Below are 7,505 nucleotides of genomic sequence, written 5' to 3'. Positions count from 1 at the left end.
TGTTTTCTCTATCAACTGATTGCCTTTGGTGAATCGGTTATTTTATAGAAAACTTAAAGTAAAAAATGCAATTTCTTTTCTCATGGAACATACATTCAATATGCATGGGGTTTGGCCTTTTTTTTTATTCTGACAGCAACAAGAAATCTTTGTTGCATATGGGCTTTTCCTAGTGTTTTATTCTTAAGTATAGCTATGGTTTTCTCCATTCAACTGTTTATTCAACGAATAAATGGAAGTTCTATCTATCAGTACTGTCTCTGTCAATAATGATTTTTTCCTTAGAATTTGGATACTTGATTGACCCACTTACTTCTATTATGTTAATACTAATTGCTACTGTATGAATCTTGGTTCTTATTTATAGTGATGGTTATATGTCTCACGATGAAGGATATTTAAGATTTTTTGTTTATCTAAGTTTTTCACCAATAAAATATGGAGACTTGCTTCACATTTGGAATTACACAAAAAAGATTTTTCATCGGAAAGAGGTCTATGAATATTTTTGGGAAAACGTCGATGTTTGCTGTCTTATTTGGCAAAGAAAAATAAAGTTATAAAAAATTAATCAGTTAGTTGAATATTCTCGATGCATGGTGTTCTTCGACTGACGTTACTCTTGATGGTGAAGAGTTACTCTTGATGGTGAAGATGTTATTGATTGTGAATCCATATTAGGCTATTTACATAGAAGAATGGAAAAAATCGCGAAAAACAGTAGGTAGAGTAAAGGAAGTAGATATAAAGATGGTAGAAGAGGGTAGGAAGGGGGAAGGGATGAGATAGTTATTTAGACAAGATACTCATAAGTAGCTTAAGTTAAGAAATAAAAAAAGAATAAAAAAAACGGATGCATAACATAAAAAAGAATAAATAAGACGAGATTCGCCCTACTCCTACAAATTTAATTTCTTCTCCTATACAAAACTAACAAGACCCACTCCATTGGTAATTCCATCAATGATACCCTTATTGAAAAACTCCGTTAGTTCGGTTAATCCTCTTATACCGAGAGTAAAGGCCCTAGTATAAAAATATCCATATAACCGCGATTTTATATGACCAATTGTATATCTTTTTTACTTGATCTAAAAAGAAAAAGTATTTTTTCGGACTTTCCTTGTAAAAGGAATTTATTAAATCCAAATTCTGAAAAAAAAGAATAAGGGGATCCATATAAGATATATGCTATGAATAAACCAAAGATAGCTAGACTTACAGAAGAAATTGCATTAGTAAGAAATTCATATGAATTTATAGAAGAATTAGAACTTTCTTGAGTCAAGTTTATTGAGGGAGTTAACCACTTTGATAATAGGGTTAACTCCGCTATTCCATTATCCATTGCTCCATTATCAAAAGATATTCCTATAAATCCAATGAATAAAGTAAAAAGCAGTAATATCAGAAGAGGAAATAACATAGTATTTCCCATTTCATGCGGATAAGCAAAAGTGTTTTTAGCCCCAAAGGACGTACTAAAGTATCCTATTATATTTCTTGTATTACCTTTAATTTTGGGTCTATTTTGTGAAAAAAGCAACTCAATTCTTTGCTGTTGATAAAATGAAATCCCTATTAACTCTTTTGGGTATCTTTTTTCCCCATAAGGATATTGAATACAAGTAACCCTCCTTAGTGGTACTGTAATTTTGAAAATGAACACGCAATGTAAGTAAATATATCCGAAAGATATAAAAGGCAGTTAATCCTGCAGTAAAGGAGGCTATTATTCCAAAAAAGGGCGAATACAACCAACTTTTACTAAGAATCTCATCTTTGGACCAAAAATAAGCAAGAGGTGGAATACCACAAAGAGAAAGTGTACCCCATAAAAAAGTTGTTTTTGTAATTGGAATGTATTTTCTTAAACCGCCCATAAGAACCATATTCTAACTTTTTTCTGGTGAATATCCAACAAGAGGTTCCATTGAATGAATAATGGATCCAGATCCCAAGAACAATAAAGCTTTTGAATAAGCATGAGTGATCAAATGAAATAAAGCAGCTTGATAAGAACCTATACCGAGCTAACATCATATAACCCAATTGAGACATTGTAGAATAGGCTAAGCTTCTTTTAATATCTCTTTGAGCAATAGCTAAAGTAGCTCCTAAGAAAAGTGTTATTGTACCTACTAAAGAAATTAAAGTCATTATCAAAGGTAGAGATATGAGAAGAGGAAAAAGCCGAGCTAGAAGAAAAATCTCGGCAACAACCATAGTTGTTGCGTGTATAAGAGCCGAAATGGGAGTGGGTCCTTCCATAGCATCTCGTAACCATACGTGAAGAGGGAATTGTGCAGATTTCGCAACTGCACCAAGAAATAATGAAAAATCACACAAAGTAGTAAGTATAGAGTTAATTCCATTATTAGAATCCAGTTATTAGCTATTTTGAACAAATCCCTACACTACCTGTTATAAAAAAAACCTAAAATTCCTAATAATAAACCAAAATTTCCTACACGATTAGTTACAAAAGATTTTTGACAAGCACTCGCGGCGATCGGTCGTGTAAACCAAAAGCCTATCAATAAATAGGAGGACGAGCCGGAGGTGGAAACTACAATAACAACAACCGCAACAATAACAACAACAAGAAGAAGAAGGGCAAACCGTAAGGAAAGCTGAATTGCACAACCTTGGAACAAGCTGGAGAATCGGATCAAGAAGTTCTAGGTACGCTCAACATTCTTACTCATCCTGGAAAAAGTATTGTTCGATACGGGAGCTACTGCATCATTTCTTGCACGGGAGTTTGTGGAAAAATACGGGCTTAGATGTTCTAAGTTAGAATACCCCATAACTGTCTTATCTGCGGGGGGAACGATCTTAGTAACCCACATGAAAGAGGCACAGGTCATCACTATATGTGACTGTGTTTATTTCGCGGACCTTTTCATCATTCCCATGAAGGATATATCAGTCATCCTAGGGATGGATTGGTTGACGGAGAATGGAGCAGTGATTAGCTGTGGAGACAAAACAGTATCACTCCGCAATTTCATTGGAGGTCAGATAGTATTTCAGGGAGACAAGTATACTCAGTTAGAGATATGATTGGAGCTTAACAACTTGAAGGAGTTTAATATTGAAGAAATACCGGCGGTAAATGAATTTCAAGAAGTATTTCCCAAGGAATTACCAGGTATGCCACCCGATAGGGAGATAAAATTTACCATTGATCTGATTCCAGGCACCGCACCAATAGCTCAACCACCTTATAAGATGGGACCAAAGGTGTTAGTGGAATTGAAAGCTCAGATTGATGAACTGAAATAGAAGGGATTTATCCAAGAAAGTGTATCACCATGGGGCACACCAGTCATTTTTGTGGACAAAAAAGATGGAGGAAACAGAATGTGTGGAGATTATCGGAATCTCAACAATGTAACCATCAAGAACAAGTATCCTTTACCTAGAATCCAAGATCTTTTTGATCAAGTTCAAGGAGTAGGAGTCTTCTCGAAGATAGATTTGAGGTCACGATACCATCAAATCAAGATCAAGAACGAAGATGTTCCAAAAATAACGTTTGTATCAAGGTATGGACACCATGAATACTTGGTTGTACCATTTGGACTAACAAATGCACCAGATATTTTCATGAATTTGATGAACAAGATATTCATGAAGTACTCTGACAAGTTTGTGATAGCCTTTATCGACGATATTTTGATATATTACAAAGATAAAGAAGAGCATGCAAAGCATTTTGTGACGCCCCGGAACCGGTATCCTAAGGATCCCAGCGATCCCGCCGAATCTGCACGATATCGATTCTGTGATGCCCTCCGACACGACGTGCGCGACGAATCACACACGTGATGCCAGAGAAATTAACACGAGCGGTAACATTATAGCAGGATTACAATAGAGCCCACAAGAAACATATATTACAAGAACGACTCAACGAGTCAAGATACAAATATACAATACAAAGATCCAAATCATACAGAAGATCGAATACGTCCGAGTACGGACAAGATACATATTGGACTAAGAGTCCTGAAGATAACCAGTGGCGTCCATAACCCTGCCCAGGCCAAGCCGGAAGGGTAACCTTGCTAACATCGTCATCTTGTACCTGTCGAAGTCGGGCCATCGGTTACCGACAAAATTGAGGGAACATAAGAGAAAAATAAAAGGCGAGAGTAAGTACCAAGTAACGAACTCCGGCACATACTTAGCGAGACTAGAAATGGCTATGCTTACCGGGCGAATATATCACCTGGGGCTGTATGGTAGGTTTAGCGGCAGCAAATCTATAACCAATAGAGACACGCTACAACAATCGCCTAATCAGAGAAGATAAGAGAGCGCATAAGGTAACAGATAAAATACTACACAAATATAACCCAGCCGATTACACATATCCCCTTCAACAAAGCGAAGAGGCAATGTAAAAGGCACTCAACGGTGGACAAGTTTTATTAGGTATCGGTTTTAGTAATGCTATATTACTACGCAAGTTATTATCAGATTATTAACAAGAAGTATAACGTGTAAGTTGTTCTATGATCAAGTCATACAATTCCAAGCCATCCATAACCGCGGACACGGCTTATCAATAAGATTGTAACCCTGCAGGGATGCCCAAATGTGCCCACACGCACGCTCAACCCACTTGTGACAGGTGGATATCACGACTCGCACTCTCCTTCACTACAACAATGTCCAGGGAGCCACCTAACTAAGTTTACCCGTTTCGGAGCCCGATCGAAACTCCGACGCGGACCTAGCTGTTGCAAGGACGGCTAAGAAGGATCAGAGCCCACTAGAGGATGACCTCTTAACAATACGTACCGCATCCTACGAGCGTGCAAGAGACAACGGGGTTAGAAATCACTCACGACTTCCCCAAAAGTAACATAATATCATCTGACCACAAAGAAACATGCTTGCACGCCCGGGAGAAACAAACAAACATTCAAACTAATTGTGGCCACTGGACAAAGCTGTAGATTTCGGCAGTGGTCGAGGGAAGACCCGGTAAGCATACCCACGTGTGGATAGAGCGCCCAGTCTCGGAACAGATAACAAGAACTCGGGTCCTAGGGGACATTAGCGAGTCAAAGTTCCGATGCTTTCCAAAGGGGCTCACAGATGCCTCTGATGACCCACAAGTATAGGGGACCGCAATAGTCTTCGCGGGAAGTAAAACCCAATTTATTGATTCGACACAAGGGGAGACAAAGAATACTTGAAAGCCTTAACAACGGAGTTGTCAATTCAGCTGCACCTGGAAACAGACTTGCTCGCAAGAGTTTATCGATAATGTGATTTATAGCAGTAGCTTGATAGTGAAATAACAGCAGCAGTGTAACAAAGACATCAGTAGTGATTATAGTAAACAGCAGGATTAAAATATTGTAGGCACAGGGATGGATGACGGGCATTGCATGGATGAGAGAAACTCATGTAACAATCAAAGCAGGGCATTTGCAAATAGTAATAAAACAGTATCCAAGTACTAAGCAATCCATAGGCATGTGTTTCGTATACAGTCGTACGTGCTCGCAATGAGAAACTTGCACAACATCTTTTGTCCTACCAGCCGGTGGCAGCCGGGCCTCTAGGGAATCTACTGGAAATTAAGGTACTCCTTTTAATAGAGCACCGGAGCAAAGCATTAACACTCCGTGAACACATGTGATCCTCACATCACCGCCTTCCCCTCCGGTTGTCCCAATTTCCGTCACTTTGGGGCCTCGGGTTCCGGACAGCGACATGTGTATACAACTTGCAGGTAAGATCATAAAACAATGCATATCATCATGAAACAATAACATGTTCAGATCTGAGATCATGGCACTCGGGCCCTAGTGACAAGCATTAAGCATAACAAGTTGCAACAATATCATCAAAGTACCAATTACGGACACTAGGCACTATGCCCTAACAATCTTATGCTATTACATGACCAATCTCATCCAATCCCTACCATCACCTTCAGCCTACAGCGGGGGAACTACTCACACATGGATGGGGGAAACATGGCTGGTCGATGGAGAGGCGTCGGTGGTGATGATGGCGATGATCTCCTCCAATTCCCCGTCCCGGCGGAGTGCCAGAACGGAGTTTCTGGTCCCGAGATGGAGTTTCGCGATGGTGGCGGCGTTCTGGATGGTTTCTGGCGACTTCGACTTCCCGTCTCGCGTTTTTAGATCGAAACCCTTAAATAGTCCAGAGGGGGGCGTCAGAGGCTGGCCGAGGCGGCCTCACACTAGGGCGGCGCGCCCCCCTCCTAGGCCGCACCGGCCTAGTGTGTGGGGTCCTGGGCCTCCCCCAGGCTTGCCCTTCTGGCCCCGTGAATCTTCTGGAAAAATAAGCCCTTCGACATAAATTCCGGGGATTTTCCTGAAAGTTAAATTTCTGCACAAAAAAGAGACACCAGGGCAATTCTGCTGAAACAGCGTTAGTCCGTGTTAGTTGTATCCAAAATACACAAATTAGAGGCAAAACAATAGCAAAAGTGTTCGGGAAAGTAGATACGTTTTGGACGTATCAGCCTCTGCTTACAATTTTAGTTGTTAACAAATAAGTGAAGCATGTGCATCTCCAACAAATTAATATAGAATGTGATAACCTCCCAACAAGCCAACATATCCCGATAACAGATCGAGATAAACAACAAAGCCTAAACATGCCTACGACTCGCAAGGCTCAAACATGAAGCAACGGCTATGGGTAAGGAATGATACATATAGGATTATTAGGGTAAACAAGTGGAATAGGACACGTGACTCGATAAAGAAGCGCAACCTATGTATAGCAGTGCGAGGGAGAGCAAAATGTAAAATAGGTGAAGAGAGAGGGCTCGCCTGTGAAAAGCTGCAGAAGAACTTGTCGAAGAACTCGTCGTATCTCACATCAACACTTCGTGATCCTATCCGGGAAGAAGCAAATGCTGGACAAACAACGGATGCAATACTTACTACTACGGAAGAAGAATCAACATGATCATGATATGATATGCATGACATGGCATATATGATGTGATGCACTTATCCAATTTAATCGGAGTCGGAACCCCAGACAAACAAATTACAGTTGAAGTTGCACATCGACCGGCAAAGTTAAGTTGTTGTTAGCATGGCATATCATGGCAAGGGTGCGCTACTTCAAATTTAAACGAAGAGGGGAGAACCTTAGTCGGCGTCCCAAAAACTCCGCATATATGTGAGGTGAATATGCACGACTATCAACGAGCGACATGATGCGAGATGCAAACAGATGAATGGATGGCATATTCATGTTCATTGCATTTTTCTGATCAATATTGGTATATAACACTTTTTAATTGGAGTTACAGATTAAAAATTATTAACAATTTAGTTTTTTTTATCATTTTTAAATAGAAAAACAAGTTTATTTAAATAAGAAAAGGGGTGGGTTTTAATTTTCGAAAGGGGGAAGGACCTCGGTGACATGGGCATACCCTTTGGGTACCCATTATTAGTATACCTGACTCGGCTCGACCCAATATGGAGAAGGCC

General features: G+C 39.9%; 1 long non-coding RNA gene across 1 annotated transcript; it reads right to left on the bottom strand.

Moving 5' to 3' along the window:
• Window positions 1-3,931: 3,931 nt before the first annotated feature.
• LOC139838796 (uncharacterized) lies at window positions 3,932-6,930 on the bottom strand. Its single transcript, XR_011756660.1, has 2 exons — window positions 6,831-6,930; window positions 3,932-4,093 (listed from the first exon to the last, which is right to left on the bottom strand). It is a non-coding gene; the product is annotated as an uncharacterized lncRNA (long non-coding RNA).
• Window positions 6,931-7,505: the final 575 nt, after the last annotated feature.

This window comes from Lolium perenne, chromosome 4, assembly GCF_019359855.2.
Source record: "Lolium perenne isolate Kyuss_39 chromosome 4, Kyuss_2.0, whole genome shotgun sequence".
Lineage (NCBI taxonomy): Eukaryota > Viridiplantae > Streptophyta > Magnoliopsida > Poales > Poaceae > Lolium > Lolium perenne.
The sequence above is the reverse complement of the archived record's forward strand: the minus strand, read 5'-3'. Positions and strand labels throughout refer to the sequence as shown.